General features: G+C 37.5%; 1 protein-coding gene across 3 annotated transcripts in view; it reads left to right on the top strand.

The window, feature by feature from the left end:
- Nucleotides 1-27,199, top strand: part of LOC131436161 (junctional adhesion molecule A-like) — a 1,299,588-nt gene that overhangs the window by 385,190 nt on the left and 887,199 nt on the right. The window contains exon 3 of one of the 3 annotated variants that reach the window (XM_058604698.1): nucleotides 3,516-3,640. The exons of the other annotated variants lie outside the window; for them this stretch is intronic. The gene's annotated coding sequence lies outside the window, so the exon portion shown is untranslated. The remainder of the gene's footprint in view (nucleotides 1-3,515; nucleotides 3,641-27,199) is intronic. 3 annotated transcript variants of the gene reach the window in all.

Raw genomic sequence — 27,199 nt, 5'->3', positions numbered from 1 at the left:
ATATCCAAATATTCGTGAATAATATGTCCAACACGTTCCTTTGATATCTTTAGGGTGTCAGCTATCTCGATCAACTTCACTTTACGGTCATTGAAAATCATTTTGTGTATTTTTTACGTTTTCATCGGTAACAGCCTCTTTTGGACGTCCACTGCGTTCATCGTCTTCGGTGCTCATATGACCAGTACGAAATTTTGCAAACCACTTACGAATTGTTGCTTCGCCCGGTGCAAAGTCTGGATAACACTCATGAAGCCATTTTTTGGTATCGGCGGCACTTTTTTTCATCAAGAAGTAGTGTTTCATCAACACACGAAATTCCTTTTTATCCATTTTTTTTTTTCACAATAACAAAAGTAGCTTCACTCAAAATGCAATATCTCACAAACTAATAATCAGACAGCTGTCAAATTTATACACGTATCTTTTGAAGGTTGGTACTAACTGAAAATGGTATGGATTTAATTCTAGTGGCGCCCCCTCATAGAAACGATACGAACTTTTCAGCCGATCTGTTATATAATTGATATTAATAAAATATTTCCGATTATTTTGTAGTTTTAGGGATATTGAGATGAATTTTATTTATTTTGAATTCGTGACATGTGACATAGGGGGGGTGGGGGATCTTTGCTTCTGTGACAATTTGTGACAAAGGGGGGATGGGGAGACAAAAATCGTCAAAAAAAGCGTGACGTCTTTTATGAACAGCACCTAAATGCAAATCGTAAATATCATATCTGGAAGAGATGACTCTGTTTTTGTTAATTCAACGATGTATTTGAAAAGGCACACTACCTCAGCTCTAAGATGCCGATGGCAGAAGAGATGATTATATAGTTATACAAGTTAATCACATGGAATGCATCATTTGCATATTATGTAGTCGGCTGATACAAAAGAAGAGGAAGTTTTATGCTAACTGGAGATAGTCATAAATTGATAATAACTTATCTCCAGTGGACTTTTCTCTATCCAGGAATAAAGAACATAAAGAGAAAACATGGTACCATAAAATTGTTTGTGGTGAAATCTATTGAGCTGTTTAATACATTGATTCAAAAGAAAGGATGACAATGGATCACATATTCGCTGCGATATAACAGAAGTATTATACATTTTTCCTTTAATTTTGTATAATATTGATGTTAACTTATTCTCTAATTGTAAACGGAGTACTCAGCAAAACGATGTGGTGACTATATATATATATATATATATATATATATCTATATATATATATATATATATATATATATATATATATATATATATATATATATATATATATATATATATATATATATATATATATACATATATATATATATATATATATATATATATATATATATATATATATATATATATATATATATATATATATATATATATATATATATATATATATATATATATATATTGCTCCGAAAAAACCCATATTGTAAGGGTGTTCAAGGAATATCAATAAACCGGAAGTCGCCATCGTGGAATTCAGAACCACCTCGAACATCGTTTTCCGACATCTACTCATCAAACCCGTTTCGAAAATACCCATATTGTAGTAATTTCCATTGAATATAAATGAGCCGGTAACGATTTTCATTGTATGAAAAAAACCTATTTATACGAAGTAGGTTCGTAAAAAAAGTTTACGTTATTTGGAATTTTCAACGTAAAAAAAGATAACGTCATTTGGGATTTTTGTCGTAATGAGAGTTTCGCAAAAAGAGGTAACGTAAAAAAAGTTTACTTAAACGGAGGTTTGGGTGTAATCGGTTATGAACACTATATTTACGCCATCCATATCAGTATCGCATCCACGGACAACAGGTCAACCTGGGAATAGCTGACGGAAGTCAGCGGCATCCATCGGAATTCGAATTCAACTCGTCACTCGTTAACACCAACGCCTGCGTATTCACAAGCCAGTTGTCGTATGTTCGAGCCCCAACCTGAAAGGATTCTTAGAGTTATTAGGATCGTAGTACCAGCTATGCAATGATTCTTTACGCTGAGAATTGGCTGCGAAGCCTGTTGAAACAAAAAAGGCCAAATTCCACAAAAGGAATTTAATGTCAAAACTTTGCTCTTAGTTATGTCACTGACATTATCCACCCACCTTTTTTTACTTCAACAGGGAATAGGAGAATGAGAGAGAGAGAACGAACAGAATTATTTGTCTTTGAATGAGCATACTTCAACTTGATCATAGAACTATCGAGTATTTCATTTGACAGTCACTTTCACAGTACAGATTACAGTTGACGATGATTTTAGTCAGTCTGTTAAGGTCATTCGACGTGACTGGACAACTTGACAAGTTCTGCTCATACAGATAAAAATGATTAGTAAATTTACATCTTTTCTTCATTCACAAATTAGAAGTAGGAAATTGAACATGAAATTACTTCTCAGTTCTAAATTTTTCAATACACTTTGGAAGTAAAACTAAGCGTTTATCCAAACTACAATCTTATGCATTGAAAAATCAGCGCATTCCAAACTAGTTTCATGTCGATCTCTGATTCATATTGATCAATTATCATAATCGACTTGTGCACACTCAGTTATTTCATCTTTTCAAACCTTTCCCTGTGACAATTTACGTATTTCAATTTACGCTAGAAGCACGAAAAAGGGGAAACACTAATTTGATTGTGTGCTCCTGAACTGTTCCGGGTAAACGTCACTGGATATGTTAGGCCTCAACAGAAAATACATGCTACATATGTCGGAAAAATCCAGTCCGTGACATAAAGTAACTCTTATGCCTAAAAATCACCGGGGGACAAATTGTTTACTAGTGAGAAATCATCAAATGTTATTTGATAAAATCAAAACTGATGGTCATGATGATGATGATGATGATGATGATGATGATGACAGCTCTGGATTTTTTCCTGCAACTGCTGTCACGTTTATATTGCCCCGGTGTTGGATGTGGAAAAGCAACCGATAATAGAGAGAGAGCAAATGATAAAATAGCACCTCATAGTCTGGCTCGAAGTCCCCGAAAAGGGGCGGCAAGAATAGCAGTTCGAAATGGTACCATTCGGTGCTCCGAAGAGGTTGGGGGAAAAAGGTGCATCTGGGGGTGGTTGAATAAAATATAGAAATTTATTATGTGACATGAGTGTATTATGCTTCACAGCAGAGCATGGCTTGGAACGACCACGGTTTCGTCAACGTATGTCTTTGTATGTCCTGAAATCTACGGGAAAAAATATCAGATGTTACACCTCCTTGAGGTGCCATCGTGTGGTTTCGGCTCCGGTGTTAACTATATTTTGATTCCTAACGAACGACACTCTAAAGGTGAGGCAACTTTGTCGTGAGAAAAATTTCCACATCACCAATCGAAGGCGACAGAGTTTTTCCGCTATTCGAGAGATGAATAAAATCGTTACTTCATAAATTCCTTGAAATAATTTATTACGAAGCAAAAAAAAAAAATACTTCCATCGATAATGTCAAATTACCTTCGTTTTTTTCATTCTTCCTTTTTTTTGCAGGTAAATTCCACAGAAGCAATTCACGTGTGAAACTTGCCAGTGATTTCCCTTGATTTCTTCGTTCTGATGGAATTCCGCGCAGACGTACTGGAACTGATACCAACTGATACCGTGGAAGACGCGAGGTATTTTGATGATATTAGCATTCACAGCAATAGTTTTCAAATGACTTTTTATCGAGCGAACTGATTGCAGTTTCATAGTTGGGGAATTGGAGCAGCTGTCTGAAACCAACGTGAGCCAAATGGGAGTCACACGCTTGCAAAAACCAATCCGACGATGGTTACCGAGTTATCATATATTACAATTCGATTGAACTACATCATGATCGTTATCAGATTTTTTGGAAACTCCTTCGAGCCGCACGAATTAGAGAATCAATCGCGAATGTCGACTGTCGGGTTGTAACTCAAACTTGATCGACAACTGTTGATTATACGGAATTGAACAAATGACAGCAATCGACTTGCGAATTTACGACCATCGCATTAATAAATCAAATTTATAGCATCAGTTCGGCTCACTTTAGGCCGACGTATTCCCCCTTTACTGGTGGTTGCTTAGCTGGGGCCGAAGGATTTGTCTGCTTCCTGTGTGAGGCATTCCACCCTGGAGAGTGCAAGGTTTATTTTACTGGATGGTCTCCTTTGGTGTTACAATTTATGACCGAGCTTTGTGTGAAGAACCACAAAATGATTTTCGGTGTCGTAGGATTTAAGTGGACCGCCGTCAGCTACTAATTTAGTAACTTTATCGGAGAAGAAATATAAATTATCAATTTTTTCTCTATTGCTGCTAAAAAGTAGGTAGCTCTAGCGCAAGAATTCGATTTTCTGCTCAAAAACGAAAGCATCAAAAGCGGACAATTGTTGCTGGTGCGATTTTGTTCCCTCACAGCAGACGGCTGTTGGAAAAATCTCATCCCTTGCCGGGATGATATAGAAGTTATTTGTAGAAATTTATGTTGCAGATCGAATCGGGCAAACATGGCAGTACATAGAGCTGGACCATGCCAGGAACGGAATCAACAGAACAGAACAAAGCACCCGGGCGAAGCACAGGCACAGCGTCTGAATTGAATGACGGGTTCGGCCTTTTGCCTAGCCTGTTTATACAAAACCCGGGGAACCAATTTTTCAGGGTCGATGATTTATGGCGGGAGTTTTAGGTACGTTGTTTGAACGGAATTTAATGAAAATGTTATACCACTTGTTCGGTGTTGATAGAACCGACGCCAAACGTTATACGGTTTGTCAGCAATACTCCGGCAAGGATACGTGAGGTGTGGGCAGTAACGGGTTCCATTCCAACCTGACAATGGTACCGAGGTGGTTACATTTTAGTTCTTTTGTTTGTTAAAGTTGTTAAAGTCTACTACCACGGAATTCGATCGAGCTGGTGAAAAATACTTATTATCCGATAAATGCTATTTATTGCGTGGGAATCTTTTTAAGTTGAGTACCATCCAATATGTTGCGGTGTACAGTGATTTATGGGAATCGTAAAAAAAGGCGGTTTGACGAGCGGCGAAGATTCTGCTAAGTGTGTCGTAAAAATGGAATCTGTGGGCTACGAAAAAAGATACGTGTTCGGACTTAATTTGGGGGGAGCGATTAGCGAACATTGCATTGCAGCTTAGTGACGAGCTTCTATTGCTTTTTCGTATGCGGCTGGTTCAGTAACATAACTAGAAGTTACATTTAGGGGAAGAACAACGGGTTGAAACGAACGTTTCAAATACCGCATTTTAAGGTTCGATTTGCAACAAAACATCAAGCTAACAGTGATATATAATCGTTTCTATGACATCTAATTTGATGGAAATATATTGAAAATGCGAAAATAATATTTCTACAAAATTGTGCAGATGAGAAAACGACATTTGATGTCTTTACTATGCGCACCTGGGTGCATTTTCAAAACTTCACAACACAATATTGTAACGAAGTTAGCCCAGATTTGATTTTCTAATCACTTTTTCCTTGTTTGAGTTTTTTCTCTAATTCTTTCACGAAACGAATGGAAGAAAGTGTAAAATTGTTGTTAAGGTGAAATGTAGCGGAATGCGGAAATCGCGTTTTTGATCAATTATTAGAACAACCAAAAACAGTATTCGAAATCAAATTTATCATAACTAAGTATTCTTAGAGCAAATTCAGCAGCTGCAAGATTCATATGGTTGGTCAATAATATAGCTGAAACTGAAACAAACGTATCCCCAGCCAGCCGTTTTAGTTTTATTTATTCGAACAGTTCTACTGTCAAATTTAAAACTGGTATACGCTGCCGTTCTATATTTTTCTATATTTGAAACACAGATAAAACGTTGCTGGGGCTGCCAGCTTATTTTGTTATAAAATCTTGTTTTTAATTTTAAAACTGACATAAATTATGCCTCTAGAACTAGAACACTCCTGAACATGCCCTTAGAATTTTGAAATTTGGCTTCGCCGAGCCGTAATTGGTTTTTGAAATGTATAAACGGTCACTGTTCCGTCCCACGGGGATGATTTTAGAACTGAAAAGTAGTGTTTGTAGCAGAATTGCACAAAGAATCTGAAAATGCAACTCAAAATTATAAAATTTTGGCTAAAACAACAGAAAATTGAAAAAGTTACATAAACTTTTCTGCATTTCTTTTATTGCTTGCGCGCTGCTGTTTCGTATTGAGGTAGTGTGAGAAATGCACGGTGGGTGCGGTGGCATTATATCGTGAGAAAAAAATTACATATTAAATAATGACACGAATTTATGCAGTATTGGGTTTTGTGTTGAAATATAAACTAGTTGAATACATTAAAATGGGTATTGTAAGAAATCGTTTATTTTCTAAGTAGCTGTCATTTATAATGCTAATAATGTCCAACTCTGTTGAGTTCAATGCATTGATGTTGCTGAAGCAATAAAGCTTGGCTGTGTGATATCGTATAACAGGTATTATTTTAGATTGTAGCAATTTTTATAGCAAAACTAAAACTTCAACATTGACAAGCTACTGAATGAAATGAATACAAACCAAGTATTATCGTTCATTAACCTGATATACAAACAAAGTGATAAACATTGAGGGTCAGCTCCGAGCCAGTCAGCATGGAAAACTTATTGGAATTCATTGGTTTTTCAATTATTATGAATATAATGAATCAACGCTTGATTTTACTTTCAAAATCGATTGAATAATAAGGAACTACGAAATAACTTTATATTCAATTTCGTGCCCTAAATATGTGCTTGAGAAAAGATTCACTGAATAATTTTAACTGCATGGTAAGATAAACTTATGCGAGTCAAGTAAATACTTTTACGTAAATTCTATCTCATCGGCGGGAAGGGCCTGGTGAACTACTGGCATAGATATCGAAAATACTTGAATGTTCTCTTGTCTTCAATCGTTCTTTCGAAGAAAAATCCACGCTTGCTACGTGCCATTTGAGTCAATTTGTTCTGATTCCTGATAGTCAATACATATACATATAATTTCATGTTAGTCATTCATAACTACTCATGATTCATAGCTCTAATGTAAGAGTAATCACTAACAATAACGATTGAATTCAAAGTGTGAAGGATTCCAAAATCCATTACGTCCAGTCTTTTTTACAAGTCAACATAACGAAAGGTAAACCCACTGCGCTATATCATTGAAAAAATTTCTCGTTTCTATGTGTCCGTTTTTCTTGGTATGCTTTGTGCGACTTTTATTACGTAAACATTGTGTAAGAAAAGGTCAAAACACGAAACATCAAAATCACCCAATTCTATAAATAAACCCTATTGCACGTTTGCTAGCTTCAGTCTATGATAATCCATGAACAGCCGACATTATTCAACTGGTGCTTGACTGGTACTGATGCAGTCAATGACGAATATAAGGATCCGTTCCTCAAGCCTAAACGCAGATAAACAACAAATAGGGTAAGGGCTCCCTATTTCATTTCATTAGTATGGACGTTAGCTTAAAAACCTGATTTAGCCACAAAAATCACTATGATTTTTTCATATTTCTGCTTAATTCGCCTTGCTCCACATGGAGAATTGTATCACATTCCTTGGAAATTAAAATAATGTTCGAAAAATCAGCTAAAAATCGAGGGTTGTATGCAAGACACGACCGATTACGATTACATTAAAAATGAAATAAGTCTAAGGTACCCATAATCAATACAAAAATAAAGATGATGGTGGATTCATTAAACAGTAAAGAATTACAAACTTACTCTGCTTTTAGTGTTTACATTTTTAGCGAATGATCAAAATGACAATTAGATTCTTTCAAAACAATTGATTCTACTCTATTTTATGCCTTCAACAAATTGTTACATTTGACAATTTTTGGAAAATATCCTTTAAATGACAGTGAATTATGATGATTTCCAAGTTACTTAAAAGATCAATTTTGGGTACGAACAACCTCAAGATATAAATCTTGATATAATTTTCAAGACAGGGAACGTACAAACTTAATTATTTTATAAACAGCGATTAGAGAGGTTTTAAAAATTTTGATCGAAAAATTTGGATGTGAAAAATTTGAATAACCGTCAACCAATAAACTCAGTAATAGTGTAATTTTAATGATCCTTCGTTAAAAAGCGTCGATAATCTTCGGAAAGTGTCTGAAAATAGAATGGCAGCAATACAAGGAAGAAAATATGTGACACAGTCCGCAGAACATATTTTGTTACTTAAATTGATTTTCACTTCTGCATATTAAGGAACCAATGCATATGCAACCAAATTTCTTAATTTTATTCATATTGTAACTTGATTTTATTAATACATGAACGAACATTGTCATAGTTACAACGCATGTAGTGATAAGACACTTGTTGTTTTGATGTAAATGATAATTTAACTGAAACTGGCGGTGACCCGAGTTTAGTAAGGATTTAAATGATACATGTAAAATCGCGGATCAGCTTGTCTTGAAAAAGAATTATCTATGATTATCATCATAACACAACTTTATACTGAATTTATTTGCGCGCCAAAGTGTTGTTCGTATGTAAATGGAGATTTCAGTATGCAAACTACCCGTTGACAAATTAAAACATTTTTAAACTTTTTCGAATCAAGTTAAATGAGGAAAATTTATCAATAAATCGCAGAGATACAAGCGCTTCAAATTAGGTTCGAATAATCTATCGCCGATAATTCTAAGTTGGCCTGCTAGTTACCGGAGAATCAAGATAAGCCATGGGTAAACTAAAGCAGAAATGTATTCGGGCATATATTTTTAGATTCCCTTTTGTGCTATAGTTCATACTGCGCAAATCGGACGAGAGTTTGACATCATTCACTGAGACTGTCATTGGCTCACGAAAACATAGGTCAATTCCATCCAATGTAATTGAAATACTTGAATGACGTTACCGCATAAGTTTAAGTTAAATGATTTTGAATCGATTGGTAGTTAAATTATAAAAATTCATCAACAAATGACTGAGTTCTAAGCGTTCAAAACTATGACAGTAAAAGGTTACGCGGTTATTTTTGTATTTTTTTAAATTGACACCCAGCCTCGTACAGTGAAGATTTAGCAAAAGCGACAATCCAACGAGCGAACGCATATACAATCTAGTCATCACCTCACTGGACGAGCTACTTGTTTCATTCACAGTCAAGCATCAACTGAAATCAGGAAATGATTTGCAGCATATATTTATAGATTCCTCTTCGAACTACGCAGAATGATGCGGTGTTTTTATGCATGACGCAAAGCCTTCTATGCCGAACAAGAAAATGACGTCAATTTCCTCAGCTGGGATTGGTGGACGAAAACATAGGTCGATTCCAACCATTTTTTCAATAGTATGCTATTGAAATACTGAAACGACGTCGTCATACATGTTTAAGTTAAAAGTTTCCGAATCGATTGGTTGTTAAATTATGTCAATCCATCAACAAATGACTGAGTTATTAACGTTCAAAATTATGACACAAAAAGGTTACGCGACTATTTTTGAAACTTAACTTTTAATTGACACCCGGCCCCATATAGTGAAGAGTAAGGCATTTTTAATGCCAAAACACTTCTGATATGTTCACTACTCTGCTCCTAATTCCATCTCAAAGGATTTTTATTCATCCTATCGTTGGTTCTTTATTCATCCTATTAATTAGTTAGTTGGGTTCAGTCAGTGGCTGGTTCGTCTCTGCTGTGAGCATATTTGCTGTTGGACGCTCGCAGTGTGAGTTTCGCTTTACACAAGAGTGAGTGTGTCATCCAGCTGCTGGTCATTTGCATTGCAGCAAATAAAACGAAAAGTAGACAACGATGAGACACATTCTACAAAATCAGCCGTTATAATGGCTCTAAGTGTTATCTAACTATGAAGATGATTTCTTAGCAAATCAATCATCAGTTCAGTGCAAATCTAGAATAATTCGGTTAGCTTTGTGCGTTTTTCGCAGTGCAAGCTAGGATTTGGCTGCATCGCAATCGAGGAAAATGCTATGAACAGTTTTCAATATTGAGAGAATTCCACAATTTGGGCATTCTAAATGCCTGAAATGAATCCCGTACAGCATTTTGATAGTTTCTTTCAATGAAATATGCAATTCCGAAATGAAATAATCAACATCAAAATGTTGTATGTTGCTATTTTTGTAGGCGTTAGAACCGCCCATTTGTGAAAAAGCTTCGAAGAAAATTACGTAAAAAAAAGCTTTCAACCCAAATTGGTTCAGTATTAAATCAACCGGCATTGTTAGCAGTTCGAACGATCGCGATTGAGTATAACTAATGGTTAAAAGTACGGGTGCGTAATGTCAGAGACATAACTGGATGTCATGAATACGAATAAAACTGACACGATTTCTTTACGATTCCCCCTTTTCACTACTAAAATTTTCAACGATTTTTGACGTCGATTATCTCATTTTGGATTAGCATATTTCATTGAAAGGAACTATCAAGGTGCTGTACAGGATTCATTTCTGCGTTTTAGAAGGACCAAATTGTGGAATTCTCTACGATATTTAGCACAGTTCGGAACATTTTTCTCGAACGATTTTCGCACAGCGAAAAGTCACGAAGCAAATCAAATTATTTTGGATTTTCACAAAACTGATGATTTGTACCTTCGAATTTCAAAGAAGTAATCCGAATAGTTCTTCAGATAACATTTAGAGCCATTAGAACGGCAGATTTTATATAATGTTGTCCACTTTTCGTTTCTTGTTTTCTTTATTTCAAAGCAAACCACCAGCAGCTGATGCAATTGTTCTCGTTTGAATTGAAACTAGCTTTGCGTACAAACCGACACATCCGCTCGCAGTGCCAAATGATGCGAAACTGGTTTAATGCTTCTGCTCGCCTTGACGACCGGAAGGCAAATGAGAACTACGACCTGAACGTTTGAGGTTTTTAGCCACGCAGAAGGTACGCTCTCCGATGCCGCTGTTTGAATGCGTCTTCTCGCCCCGACGTCTGCTCTCATCCAACGCACAAGAAGAAATGATCGATTTTCGACCACGGTTCCCCTTTTATAACGTTCAGTTGAAGATATGTGCCTGACTACCTCAAAATCGTCGTCCTTGCGCGATAGTAAAGAGTTTTCCGCGTTGTTTTAAAATTTTCAGAAAACCTAATTTTTTAGTTGTTTGTGGTTATCTCACACTGTTCAAAATATTATCATAAATTCCTGATCATTGCCGTTTCAACCTTCCGAGTGAACGGACGTGCTTTGTGTTTACTGCGAAAGCGTTGAAAACCAGTGCCGTGTGTGATAAAGTGACCGGACGATCAAAACTAGATCGCTATTGTGTAATAGACAATAGTGCTTTTTCCTGTGAGAGGTTTTATGCACATTATATACTGAAGCAGTGTATTGTTGTGAGCGGACGATCGAAACAGTACCGTTAGCCGGTGATTGTTCGATCGATCAAAACATGCCCAGCGGTGTACGTGATATCACTGTGCGGATTGAAAAAGAGTGTGCTTTTTCCTCTCGGAGGTTTTTTGCACACCATCGCAGCGGCGATACGCCGATCGACGAGGAGTAGGCCTTGTTGGCCCCCGTTGGATTTAAGTTAAGTATCATTATTTAGTTTTTTTTCCTTCCTGCATTCGACTGTTCTATTTCTCCCCGATTCACTTAATTCTGTGCGGAGGTAGCTCCGCAACATGTCTAGTCTAAATTCTGACCCCCCCGTTCCCGATGATCAAATGGAGACTTCCCTTGACTATAAAAAGTCTCGCATAAAGAGCTATCCGGATGGGCTCGCACTACCGGCCGGTCCTTATGCGGTCTATTTCCGGACCAAATCGAAAGAAAAAAAATTAAATATTTTAAAAATATCGCGGGACCTGTCCTCGCGATACAATAATATAAAAAGTTTTGATAAGATACGTCCAGACAAGCTCAGGGTCCTGTTTACCAGTTCAAAACAGGCTAATGAGCTCGTTCAAAATGATCCTTTTACGCGGGAGTACCGCGTCTACGTGCCAGCTCGCGAAGTAGAAATCGACGGTGTGGTCACCGATTCGAGTTTGACTTGCGAGGACGTTCTTAAGTACGGGGCGGGTTGTTTTAAAGACCCCTCACTTAAGAATGTCAAGATACTGGATTGCAAGCGATTGCATTCAGTATCGATCGCCGGGGATGGAACAAAGTCCTATCCCCAATCAGACTCTTATCGTGTGACCTTCGCCGGTTCTGCTTTGCCCAACTACATCCTCTTGGACCGGGTTCGTTTGCCTGTTCGCCTATTCGTACCCCGAGTAATGAACTGTACTAATTGCAAAAAACTGGGGCATACAGCTACCCATTGCAGCAATAAGCCACGTTGTGCTAACTGTGGGGAAGCTCATGCGGACGGCTCTTGCGGTAAGGATGCTGAAAAGTGTCTCTACTGTAAGGAGGGTCCGCATGACCTCTCTGATTGTCCCGCTTACAAACTGCGAGGTGATCGAATGAAGCGTTCCCTAAAGGAGCACTCCAAGCGTTCTTTCGCAGAGATGCTTAAAAGTGCCACCCCTCCTAAACAGACAACGAACCCATATGCCTGCTTGTCAACTGACGAGAGCGATTCTGACGACCCTTTGAAAGGTCCATCTTCGGCGGTCCCTCATAGCTGTAGGAAAAGAATAAATAAATCCTCTCATAAGCTACCTAGTAAGGGTTCGAAGGTGTCTTCCGAAGGGCTTCGAAAAGTTACAGCTAACGGGAATCGGGACACAACACCGAAGCAAAAAGCTCCTGGTCTCGGAAAACTCAATTCCGAGATGGAATTCCCACGACTTCCCGGGACTACAAAATCCCCAAGCGTCCCAGAAAATCTACCAGAGAACCAACTAGGTGCTGGACTTATCAAGTTCTCTGATGTTGTGGACTGGATTTTTACAACTTTCAATATTTCAGACCCTCTTAGAAGCACTTTAATTGCTTTCATGCCAACAGTAAAAACATATTTGAAGCAGTTGACTGCAAATTGGCCCCTTCTCTCAGCGATTGTATCCTTCGATGGCTAAATCATCCACCGAGGTCACGGATCTAATCACTGTTTTACAGTGGAATTGCAGAAGTATCATCCCAAAAATATATTCTTTTAAATTTCTAGTAAATAATCTGAAATGTGACGCATTTGCATTGTGCGAAACTTGGCTAACTTCTGAAATATCCTTAAACTTCCACGATTTTAACATTATTCGCCTGGATCGAGATGATCCCTATGGAGGAGTACTTTTAGGGATCAAAAAGTGCTATTCTTTTTATCGAATTAACCTCCCCTCGATACCAGGTATTGAAGTTGTCGCATGTCATGTTACAATCAAAGGTAAGGACCTTTGTATTGCTTCCATCTACATTCCCCCTAGAGCCTTGGTTGGGCATCGATGGCTCAGTAATATCATAGAGCTCCTTCCCGCACCGACGTTGGTTTTAGGAGACTTTAACTCACACGGTACGGGATGGGGCTGTCTTCACGACGATAACAGATCAGCTATGATCCATGATATTTGCGACAACTTCAATATGACAATCTTGAATACGGGAGAAATGACACGGATTCCTGCACCACCAGCAAGACCAAGTGCGCTGGATTTATCCCTTTGCTCGACATCGCTACGGTTGGATTGCACGTGGGAGGTAATTCCTGATCCCCACGGTAGTGATCATCTACCGATCGTAATATCAATCACCAGCGGCTTAAAACCATCGAAGACAATCAATGTTTCGTATGACCTCACACGAAATATTGATTGGAATAGCTATGCGACCTCGATATCTGAGAAACTTGAAAGAACTCAACAACTTCCTCCGGAGGAAGAGTACACGTTTTTGGCTGGCTTGATTCTCGATACTGCGATTCAAGCTCAGACGAAACGTGTACCCGGCGCAAAAACTAACATCCGTCCTCCCAACCCGTGGTGGGACAAAGAGTGCACAAATTTAAACGCGGAGAGAGCCTCCGCGTATAAAAAATTCAGAAAAAATGGAACACCTGATAATTACCGGAATTACGCGGCGTTAGACGTTAAAACTAAGAACTTGATTAGAGCCAAGAAACGCGGTTACTGGCGTCGGTTTATAGACGGCTTAACGAAAGAAACATCTATGAGCACTCTTTGGAACACAGCCCGACGAATGCGCAATCATAACACCACGAATGAAAGCGAGGAATACTCCAACCGCTGGATATTCGATTTCGCTAAAAAAGTATGCCCAGACTCTGTTCCGGAACAGAAGATCACCCGCGCCGCGACACCAAATACAAACGAATCACCGTTTTCGATGGTAGAGCTCTCACTTGCACTTTTGTCATGTAACAATAAAGCCCCGGGATTAGACAGAATAAAATTCAACTTGTTGAAAAATCTGCCTGACCCCGCCAAAAGGCGCTTGCTGAATTTATTCAACAAGTTCCTCACGAGTAATATTGTCCCACACGACTGGAGACAAGTCAGAGTTATCGCCATTCAAAAACCAGGGAAACCAGCCTCCGATCACAATTCGTATCGGCCGATTGCTATGCTTTCCTGTATCCGGAAATTGTTCGAAAAAATGATTCTGTTTCGTCTAGACAATTGGGTCGAAACTAATGGTTTACTTTCAGATACACAATTTGGTTTCCGCAGGGGCAAAGGAACGAACGATTGTCTTGCGTTGCTCTCAACAGAAATTCAAATGGCATTTGCTCGTAAAGAACAAATGGCATCAGTTTTCCTAGACATTAAGGGGGCTTTTGACTCAGTTTCTATAAATATCCTATCTGAGAAGTTGCATCAGCATGGTCTTTCGCCAGTTTTGAACAACTTTTTACATAATCTATTGTCTGAGAAACACATGTACTTTGCGCATGGTGATTTGTCGACAATACGATTCAGTTACATGGGTCTTCCTCAGGGCTCATGCTTAAGCCCCCTTTTATACAATTTTTACGTAAGTAATATCGATGAATGTATCAACACATCTTGCACGCTAAGACAACTTGCCGACGACAGCGTTGTGTCTATTATAGGACCCAAAGCTGCCGATCTCCAAGGACCATTACAAGATACTCTCGACAACTTATCATCATGGGCTCTTCAAATGGGTATCGAGTTCTCTACGGAGAAAACTGAGCTGGTTGTATTTTCGAGGAAGCGAGAACCAGCACAATTACAGCTTCAACTAGGGGGTGAAACCATAGCTCAGGCCTTCACATTTAAATATCTCGGGGTCTGGTTCGACTCCAAAGGCACCTGGGGATGTCACATTAGGTATCTGAAACAAAAATGCCAGCAGAGAATCAACTTTCTTCGTACAATAACCGGATCATGGTGGGGTGCCCACCCAGGAGACCTGATCAGGTTGTATCAAACAACGATATTGTCCGTGATGGAATACGGATGCTTCTGCTTCCGATCAGTGGCGAACACTCATTTCATCAAGCTGGAAAGAATTCAGTATCGTTGTTTGCGTATTGCCTTGGGTTGCATGCAATCGACTCATACGATGAGCCTCGAAGTGCTGGCGGGCGTTCTTCCACTGAAAAACCGGTTCTGGGATCTCTCATATCGTTTGCTCATTCGATGCGACATTTTGAATCCTCTGGTGATTGAAAACTTCGAAAGGTTAGTTGAGCTTAACTCTCAAACCCGTTTTATGTCCTTGTATTTTGATTACATGGCTCAGAATATTAATCCTTCTTCGTTTGTTTCCAACCGTGCTCATTTCTTGGATACTTCTGATTCTACTGTGTTTTTCGACACATCCATGAGAGAAGAAATTCGTGGAATTCCGGATCACGTGCGCCCTCAAGTGGCCCCAAATATTTTTTATAATAAATTTAGAACAGTCAACTGTGAAAAGGTGTTTTACACTGATGGATCAAACATCAACGAGTCCACAGGCTTCGGCATCTTCAATCAAAACATCACCGCTTCTTACAAACTCAGTGATCCGGCTTCAGTTTACGTCGCAGAATTAGCTGCTATTCAGTACACCCTCGAGATCATTGAAACCATGCCCAAAGACCATTACTTCATTGTCACGGACAGTCTAAGTTCAATAGAAGCTCTCCGGGCAATGAAGCCAGGAAAGTATCCCCCATATTTCCTGGGGAAAATACGGGAACATTTGAGAACTTTATCTGAACGGTCTTATTTAATATCGTTAGTCTGGGTCCCTTCGCATTGTTCCATTCCGGGCAATGAAAAGGCAGACTTATTGGCTAAAGTGGGCGCATTGGAAGGTGATATTTATGAAAGACCAATCTGCTTCAATGAATTTTTCAGTATTTCTCGTCAGAAAACTCTCGAAAGTTGGCAAACTTCATGGACGAATGACGAACTGGGACGATGGCTACACTCCATTATCCCTAAGGTATCGACGAAACCTTGGTTCAAGGGGATGAACATGAGTCGTGATTTCATTCGCGTTATGTCACGGCTTATGTCAAATCACTATACATTCAACGCACATCTCCGGTGTATCGGGATCATGGAGAACGGGCTCTGCACCTGTGGCGACGGTTATCAGGACATCGAGCATGTCGTGTGGTCGTGCGTAGAGTATCGTGACGCCAGGTCGAAGCTACTGGAATCCCTCAGGGCCCGAGGTAGACCGCCTGAGGTGCCGGTTCGGGATGTGTTGGCGAGTCGGGATAGTTCATATATGCTTTTCATATACCAGTACCTTAAACACATTGATATACATGTGTAATGTGTTATTCCTCGCTCAGAAAATATAATCTCCACCTACAGGTTCGACACTAACATCCGCCCGATTCTCTCGATCCCCGTCCCTGTCCACCATCTTCATTGGAATTAACAAGATCTTTTTTATTGTCACTAACTTTTTCGTTCCCCTTTCCCTGTTTTTTCACCATCTCGATGGCAACTAATTAGATCTCTGTCGTTTTAAAACATTTTGTTCCCACACCCCTTTTTTACCCCGTTTCCCACAATATTTACTTCTTTTTTTCATTCTCTTCCGTAACATCACCATCACCGGAAGACCGCTCCAGTCAATGACCAGCATGCGGGCCACCCGCCGGGCCTTCGTAGCCTGGGGGTGTTTCCCGCGGACCCTCACGGACCGAAGAATGCGGCCAACATAGAAAATTACCATCGCCATCTGGAATCATCTCATCCTAAATTCAATTCACCGGCCACTACCGATCGCCAGATACTATATTACATAATGATACTACTCTAGTTTTAAGTTAGACGATAATTAAGATTAGTAAATACCCTTGGCATCTTAGAGCTTAAGCAGTGTGCCTTAATATTATATTATATTATTGAATAAAAAAAATAGTTTAATGTTTAAAAAAAAAAAAAAAAAAAAATTCCTGATCATATTTTTGAAGAAATAGTGAAAGAATTATGTTGCTGCCATTAATACAAGTCGAGATATTCACGATTAAGTTCTGCCCATTCTTCCATATGGCTATTTTGAAAAGGCGCCCCATAGTAAAGTAAGTCGTATTCACGACGAAAATGTTTTCTAACGATGTGATCTTTTCTTTACAAATCGGAGGTAAAAATTAACACTTTGCAAATTTAGAATGATTTGATTAGCTTTGTGCTATTTTCGCAGTGCAAAATTCGCATCAAACGAGCGCAAATAAAGCTAGCATTTGGCTCGAGAAAAAAATTCGAAAGGTGTTTAATATCGTAGAGAATTTCACAGTAAGGCTCTTCTGAAAGCCGTATCGTAGAGAATTTCACAGTAAGGCTCTTCTGAAAGCCGGAACTCTATCCCATACAGCATTTTGTTAGTTTCGTTCACTCGAATATTGAGATATATGAAATATTGAAACATACGAGCGATTGTACGGCTTGTGCTACGATTATATTTATGTAATGATTTATTCTAGATCAAGACTCAAACTTTCAAATTAATTTGGACTGGCGCCCTTCTTTCTGGAATACAACACGGAAAGAAATCCGTTACTGCTGTCATGACTAGAATATCATGAAACCAATCATTTTAACTTATCATGAAACCATGAGCAATAACTCTTCTTCTATGAAAATTAATCATGATTCGAAAAGCTCGTAACTCTAATTTTCTACCCGGATATCACTTCGAACCATATGCCTCAAGTGATGCGATAGATTGCTTATTAGATTATTGGTAAGGCAAAAAGCAGATATTGAAAAGCAAGACCTACTGAAAATGTTTACTTGATCCTGAAAAATGTTCATTTAATAATCGTGTTGTTTTACCCACTGGCTGATAGAGAGTTAAACATAACATAAAAATAAATATAATGAACCGAAAATTGACATCATAAGAGACTAAGCACGGCTACATTTTTCATTTGACAAACATCAATGTTACATTTTGTTTGAATGTATTCTTACATATTTGATGTGACCGTTGTTGCTAGAATAATATTTCGAGAGCTAGCGTAAACCAAAAAATAAATTCGATTGTGAATTTGGAACACCATCTAACGAAAATCAGAAAATTATTTTGTTCAACCACTTTGATTAATTTGTTACATAGATATAACAACACAAGCTGTATTGATTTACCTAAATATTATAAATAGGACGATTTTTTTGCAAGAATTCGACATAGAGTTTCTTTTTAAGAGGTTTGATTCACACGTGATCTTTCATGCAGTTCGTTTAAATGTTTAAATTCTGAAACACAAAATCTAAACTGAAGCAATGAATGCAACGCGTTATTTTAGGCGTCGTCATTTTACAAAAACATATTATTTTAATTGTTAATGATTCTGATTAAAAGAAGTTCGTCGTGCTTTTCACTGAATTAATGTTGCAAAAATTAACATCGTTGCAAAACGCCTGAATTTATGTCGCAAAAATAGCCATCGTAGCAGAAACACACCTGAAGTTATACCCAACAACGTCAAGTGCGTTACGTTTAAATTTCAGCAAAATCAGTTCAAATAGATCATGATCCGAGAAGTGTTAATCATGGTGTATTATCATAACATGAAAATATAATATTTTTCCCAAATCATGACTCGTTTTGCTCCTTGAAAAACCTTGAAAAACCTTTACAATAAGATATCATGAAATATAGAAATGGGGTAAAATAGTCACCAGAACAATTCGTGCGGCCAGTGTAGGTTCTTCCATTCGATTCTCCAGACTTTTTTTTACATAATACAAGTTTTCGTATGCTCTCAACGTGGTTCACTTAAGACTTTAGGGTGATTGAGATGAAAATTCCACATATTGGAGGAATTGGGGTAAAATAGCCACCAAAACGTTTCGTGCGGCCAGTGTAAACTCTTCCATTCGATTCTCCAGACATTTTCACATAAAATCAAGCTATTTCAGTAGACCGCGCTCGATTTCTTTTCAAGTTACAGAGCAAATAATACAGAAAACCCTAAAACTGCTTGGCATTTGGGGTAAAACGAGCAGGATGGCGATTCGTGCGGCCATTTCAAACCATTCCATTGAATTTCTTGGATTTTTGCCTTTCTCATATAGAAAGGTTAGGCAATCACTGTGAAAACCGACTTTTCTCAGAGATGGCTGAACCGATTTTCACAAACTTAGATTCAATTGAAAGGTTATTCCTGAATATTATTTGCATCCGACTTCCGGTTCCGGAATTATGGGATAAAATGTGCAAAAAAAAGAAAATATGTGCAAGAAAAAAGAAAATACGTAATTCCTGAATTTCATGCGGATCTGACTTCCGGATCCGGAAATATAGGGTAAAGTGGGTTAAAAATTGTATACCATCACTGAAAATGGGGAAAAACCTTAAAAAGTTTTCTAAATCGACCTCAAATCTTTTCAAATTGATTGTTTTTATCAGTAGACGGTCAAACAAACCGATTTTGTTTATTCTTTTAAGAATCGAAGAAAATTATTTTGAAGAATACCACAGTATTATATATGATAGTATGATTGATATGAGAAAGGCATCATCACACCACTAGGTGGATTAAAACAGGTTTTTTTTTACATAAGAAACACTATTGTTTGTTGCCTTTTTCCTTGGTTCCCGATTTTGTTGCGGGTTTCCTGGGTTTTTTCCCACTGTGCAATGAACGCAAGTAAACAGGTTATTTTAGGCGTCGACGTTTTTCAAAAACATAATATTTTAATTGTTAATGATTCTGATAAAAAGAAATTCGTCGTGCTTTTCACTGTTGTGCTGTTCAAATGTATATCATTTGAGACATTAGTAAAAATTGCGTAAAAAATACGTCCTTCACACCATTCCATTTAATTCAGATTTGAAATCTTCATATTTTGAAACATAACGCCTGAATTTATGTTGCAAAGATTGCCATCGTAGCAGAAAGCAGTGTATAGCAACAGCATTGAAGTATTTCAATAGTACACTATTGAAAATCCTGTCGCATTTGACCCATGTCAACACTAGCCAATCAGAACGCGTTCTGAGGAAGAGAACAAAATATCTGCTGCTGTACAACAAATCGTTCGAGAAAAATGTTCCGAACAGTGCTTAGTATCGTAGTGAGTTCCACAATTTGGTTCTCCTGAAAGGCAGAAATAAATCCCGTACAGCGTCCTGATAGTTTCTTTCAATGAAATGCAAATCCGAAATGAAATAATCGAAATTAAAATCTGTATGCGGCTATTTTTATAGCTGTTAGGACCGCCCAATTATGAAAAAGTCACAGACGAAATCACGTAAAAAGAAACCTCTTAACAAAAATTGGATCAGTTTGGATTCTATCGCCACAACGAAAAGAGGACAACGATGGAGAGCATCACAAAAAATCAGCCGTTCCAATGGCTCTAAAAGTTTTCTAAAGAACTATTAGGATTTCTTGCTCGCAAATCGAAGGTAAATATCCCTAGTTTAGTGCAAACCTAGAACAGTTTGATTAGATTTGTGCTCTTTTCGCTGTGTGAAATTCACAGTTATCGAGATCAAGTGAAGCCTTCTTTGTTTTTGAGAAAAATGTGGAAAAGGGGAATGCTTGCATAATTCATACAATTGATCAACTAATTGATATTCGGAAGTGTTAAGGAACATGTTAGTTGTTTTCGTATTCACGGCATCCAGTTATGTCTCTGACATTACCCACCCGCCTTTTCCTTGTTCCACTTCTTTTATAAGTTTCAAAAATTTTCGATCTGAAATTGATGTGAATTCAAAATTAAAAAAATAGACAAACGCTCAATAGCTTATCAAAATAATTTAAATCGAAAATTAATTTTTATTGTTCTTTCGTTTTGATTTGCTTTGAGCAACAGAAATCGACCATTTCCCACGGCGATGGCAATGAATTCAGATGCCTTCGCCGTGGAGAAATTAAATGTTTTATTTCAACAAGTACAAGTAGTTTTTCACAAGCTCAAATGATCTTCCCATGATTTTTTTCCGCAACTGTGTAGGCTTTTTAGTCTTGTTATCTTAAGAATTTTGTTACTTTTTTTAAAACTGAAAAGAACTGATAATATCTCGTTTTCATATTCACCAAAATCGTATATCGCAGAGATGAAAACAAGAAAAATACCAGAGATGATGATATCAATTTATTACTTATTATTACTAAATAATCTGAGCGTTTTTCTTAACTAACAATCCCGCAAAATAGTATAGCATAACGCACGAGTCAACTTTAATCCCATCATACAAAGTCTAGCCAATTTTCAAGTTTAACTTCAAGAGCTCAGCAATGAAAAAAGTTACGATTTCATGGTACAAGATCAACAGAATGGCCTTTCGAGACGCTGACTGTGACTGTGGCTGATACCTAGTTACAGCAGAGAATCGTACCGCCAGCCGGGGCAATCGCGAAAAGTATGTTCGAACAAAACTTTTATCGCGAAAAGGATAAATGTTCTAATGAAAGTGTTTACCCTTTTTTATGGGATAGTTCAGAGCCGTTTCTCTTCGTTTCTTCAGCTCAACAACCGAACGGGATATGTACGAAGACGCAGCACTAAGTTTTTATACCAGACTTCCGAATTTTCCGTTTTGTGGAGTTGGTGGAAAAGCGAAACAGACATGATACTGGTGCGGAATGGGAGGGGGCTCAACAGTATGGAGAGGAGGAACTTTGACTGCAAGTGTTTTATTGCTCGCCTCGCGCAAGAAGAAACGGCGGCTTTGTATCGTTCTGTACAAGACGAAGATTTATCTGCTAGCTGGCAAGTAATGGTATCATCGAACTTTTATGTTTGCTCTATTTTTTCCCCCTTCCCCCAGTACTGTAACATCGTGCGAAATGCTGAACCGATGAAAAAGAAGTGAGTATCTCGAATAATTGAAAAGTAGTACATGGACGGGGATGACCACCCTTTCTTTTTCTGGGTGGAAACTGACGCTATTGGTTCGGTTGGGGTTTGCCTTATAGCGAGCCAAATTTTGTGGCGATATCATTTCGAATGTTTTATAGTCCAATAAAAAGAGAAATTGCACGCAGCTTGAAAGCCCAGTGTTGGCATGTGCTTATAACTGGATATGTTAGACAAGTTGTCTGATGCCTTTTCAGGATGTCACCTCGGCATTCGCCATGGCTTTGTGGTCCGTTGACATATCTAGCAGTGGCGAAGCCGTTTTTGCTGTGTTTTCAGATTTGTGTTGTCAGATTTAAAAATAGCAGTCAAACAAGCAACTTCAAATGACACGTGAATTGCACTATTTTTGAATTGTTACAGTTGGTTTGTATAGTTCAGTTGAATGGATGAAATTTTTTGCTTGAATAAACCGTACAACTGAGGAAAAGTTCTTTCTTCTACAACGCGAGTGCTAGCGACTAAAGAACAAGTTGTGTGCTATGTTATGTCTTTTAATTTAACTCCAGCTTTAAATTCTAAGAATCATTTACTAGGGTGCAGAACAAGTTCCTGTAGCCATGAAAGTCGTATAAATTCTTTTGTGTTAACCATTCTAATAGGTGGCGATTAAATAAACGCTCAAAGCAAAATCCTAAATGATTTACAATTCCTTCTTGCGGTCACTGTTGTATTATCATGTTTAACCTAATTTTCTGTTATGATTGACATAATGAGCCTGTAGAAGTGAAACCGGTGAACGGATCGGTATCGTCTTTCAAATACTTGCCCGAGAATCGATCCCGTAATAATCACGATAACGACTTACCTCGGGCTCTTTGAAACGGTGTCATCAATTTTACTATCCTTAGCTGATAATGTCATGGAAAAGTGACACAATAGGGAAACTGAACAAGTGAGAATTACATTGATTTCTCATATAAATGAAATGAGAAAGGAATCAATACACCATTAGGTGGATGGAAACAGATTTTCTATTGCGCTTCCAAAGTTGATTTTCGTACTTTAATGTGTTCTGATTTTTACCTTTTTCGTAAAGAAAGGTTATAGCAATTTCATGCGGAATCGGATGACTGTTGGCACGATCCCCTTCGATTTGCATGGAACTTTGCATGTGTGTTCGTTATAGCAAATGAAGTATTTTGCTCTGGTCTAGGGATTTTTTTCACTCAAGACTAATTTATTTAAAAAGGGCGTATGTGTTGTTAGCCACATTATTTTCAAACAACTATAACTAGAGATCTATGGATATTCTACAAAAAAAGGTCTAAGATGAAGTTGCAGATACTAGTTTTTCGTTGGAGCTGTTAGTAGAATATTGTCACCGTTTAATTCTACTAAAGACTGGAAAGCGCAAAAATTGATCGACAAAAAATTGTTTTTTTTTTTCAGTCACATTTCATAGTAAAAAATCTTCTTATATTTTTGTTGGTAGTTCGATTCATTTATTTATAGAAAAAAATATTAGCCTTTCGCCTAACTCCTTCCATTAAATTTTGTACACTGGTCTCATCGACCTTACTCGCTACCGAACGCCAATTACATTTAAACTGCTGCTCGTTTGCTATGGATTTATTAGTTTTTTTTTGAGAACTTTTTTTGATACCGTTCGATAGGGCGGAGTTCAGAGCTGTTGTGAGGGTTGTGGTCTTTGGGTACCACAACCACGTTGTACGCATCGTACCACTTGATTGCCTTTTTTCCACAGTGGCAGCTCACCAAGTCCGGCCAGAATAGCACAGGTCTATTATGTTTTTTTTTTCAGGAATGATGGCAGACACTTTTACAGGCACTCCTGGACGTAGATCTCTTGGTTGATGGTTCTCGTTGTGATGAGAATGTCGCTTTTTAGACCATACGTGCATACGGCCTGCCAGACGAAGTATTTTTTTGGGAACTTCGATAGTTTGATGGTTTTCAAAATTTCGGACACCTTCCCTTTTCCTGATGCGGTATAAAACTCCTGTCTCGGTAGCTGCTTGAAATCCGTCTTCACATGAGTTTCGTCGTCCATGAACTTTGTGAGCATATTCGTATACAACTTTCGGGACCGCTGCTTTGACAACGTGTTTTGTTTAAAATCTCGGTTTGCCACCTTCACCTTCTTGAAAGTCGATAACCCGGCACGTTTCTTGGCCCGCTGCACAGTAATTTTGGAGACTTTGAGCTTACCAGCGGCGTCCCGGATGGAGAGGTTAACATTCCGCTTACATTTCGCCGCTACTTTCTTTGTCGTCGCTGTCACGTCCGGATTACGATTGCCGCCGCTTTCAAGCTTTCTGGCGGTCGACAGACGCTCCCCAAATACTTTAAACTTACCCCAAATACTTAAAACGTTGGTCACGGTCGATTTGGGTACACCCAAACCTCCGTTTACGTTAACTTTTTTTACGTTACCTCTTTTTACGTAACTCTTTTTACGAACAAAATCCCAAATAACGTAAACTTTTTTATACGAACCTACTTCGTAAAAAGAGGTTTTTGCATACAAGGAAAATCATTTGCGGCTCATTTACATTCCATGGAAATTACTACAATATGGGTATTTTCGGAACGGGTTTTATGAGTCGATGTTGGAAAACGATGTTTGAGGTGGTTCTAAATTCCAGGATGGCGAAATTCCAAGACGGTTTATTGATATTCTTTGAAAACCCATACAATATGTGTCGATATTACTCGAACTTCTCGAATACATTCACAATATGCATATTTCCTGAACGGTTTTCATGAGTAGGCATTTACATTTTTGAAGCAGTAGTATAATATCTGCGGCAGATCCAAAATATAGCCGGATTTAGTAAAAAAAAATCCAAAATACCAGTCAAATCAAATTATAAAGACTGTATATATATATATATATATATATATATATAAATATATATATATATATATATATATATATATATATATATATATATATATATATATATATATATATATATATATATATATATATATATATATATATATATATATATGTCTATGTATGTATATACAAATAATTTCACTCAATTTTTCCAGAGATTACTGAACCGAGTTTTACAAACTCACATTCAAATGAAAGGTCTTAGGTCTATTAAGTTTCATCCCGATCCGACTTCCGGTTCCGGAATTACAGTGCGATATGCACCCAAAAAGAAGAAAAATAGTCACACACCTTTCTTAGAAATGGCTGAACCGATTTTCTTAAACTTAGATTCAAATTAAAGATCTCATGGCCTCATACAATTTTACTGAATTTCATTTTTATTCTACTTCTGGTTCCAGAATTACAAGTAAATATGTGAAAATTTATGAAAAAATGCGCACTCGATTTTCTCGGAAATTTGTCAAACGAGTTTCACAAACTAAGAAGCAAAAAAAAACTTCTCAAAATTTTTAAAACGTCCCCGAAAAGTCGATCCGGATCCAACTTCTGGTCCCGCTTCAAATTTCATGAGCGTTTTTTCACAAGTAATGGCGAAACGAGGTGCACATTTTTATAAAACTTTCTGCTAAATTCATCTAGCTGGCTGATCTTATTAGGTAGTGAATACATAAAACTACTTTGGGACCACTAGTCTCCGGTATCCGCTTCCGAAAGCACCGATAATAGTGAAAAAACGTTCCAAAAACGGAACTCACTTCGATTTCTCAGCAACGAATAAACCAATTTTTACAAATCGTTATTCAAATTAAAGCTTTCAATGTCTTAAAACACACAGAATAATTTCATCCAGATCGGATTTCCGGTTCTGAAATTATAGGACGATGAGTGTCAAATCATTCGTATTTTCATTCAAAATGACGCCGTAAAACTGGTACGCGTCGGGACGTGCGACTTAGTTTCGTTCGCAGCGTGCTTTGTTCAATTTCGTAGAGCGTGCAGGGTTACCACATTTATATCTATATTTTCAGGTGAAAAGAAATGTAAATTTATAAATATTTTATTCAATTTGTAGCTATTTGTTAGAGTTACAAAATCATGATAACAATGCATTTCTATAAAAGCAGACTTATTGACTTTCTCATATAGAAAGATTATGCAACCACTTGAAAAATTGACTAGTGATAATTGACCCAGAGGGTAAAGTGTTCTATGTTATTCGACACAATTCATCGAGCTAAGCAATGTATGTGTCTGTGCGTGTATGTATGCGAGTATGTGTCAAATAATGTCACTCATAAAATAAAAAATCTCGTAAACCCATAGGTTGCTGTTGAATTTCATCATGCTTTCATAGGTAAAATTGCACACCATCATTTAGAGCGACGATGCAAGAAAGGGTAAATTTCTTCTAGATTTGGCTTAAAACTGATTCAATTTGTAGGCTATATCAGTTACTTACTAAACAAACCGACTTCGGCTGTTCTGGTTCCAGAAGTACCGGAAATAGTGGTCAAAAAGTCTAAAAAGAAGCTCACTCAATTTTCTCAGAGATGTTTTGATCGATTTCCACAAACAGGCTCAAATAAAAGTTCTTATAGTCTCATAGGGTAAAGTGTGTTTAATCAGTTAGTGAGACGATGCAAAATAAAGAAAAATTCTTATTAACTTGACAACTGTTTACAAATTGAAAAGGTTATGTTAGTTTATACCCAAAGAAAGTTTCTTATTTTATTTAAGATTGCGAAAAAAAATTCTTAACAGAATCTTCTAGTGATACTTTTAAGAATATAAGTAATATGAGAAAGGCATCATTTCACCACTAGGTGGGTTAAAAAACGTTCTTTAAATTAGTCTGGGTTTTTCATCGTCAAATTAATTATATTTGAGTCCTAATAAAAGTTTGAATAATTTATTCTTCGACATCAAGACGATGGGAGTAACTGTGTCCGAGATATTTTGAAAACAAAATCAAAGAAAAATCGCTGGTTCATAAAAATACACATTTTTGATAAATTAGGTGCGGTTTTCCATAAGCAATACCAAGGCGAACTATATTCAAGTTGCAAACCGACAGTATTGACGATATAATTTGCGAAAAATAATAAGACAATTGTG

This window comes from Malaya genurostris, chromosome 3 (assembly GCF_030247185.1).
Source record: "Malaya genurostris strain Urasoe2022 chromosome 3, Malgen_1.1, whole genome shotgun sequence".
In the NCBI taxonomy this organism is placed as follows: Eukaryota; Metazoa; Arthropoda; class Insecta; order Diptera; family Culicidae; genus Malaya; species Malaya genurostris.
Note: the sequence above shows the minus strand (reverse complement) of the source record. Positions and strands in the feature narration are given on the sequence as shown.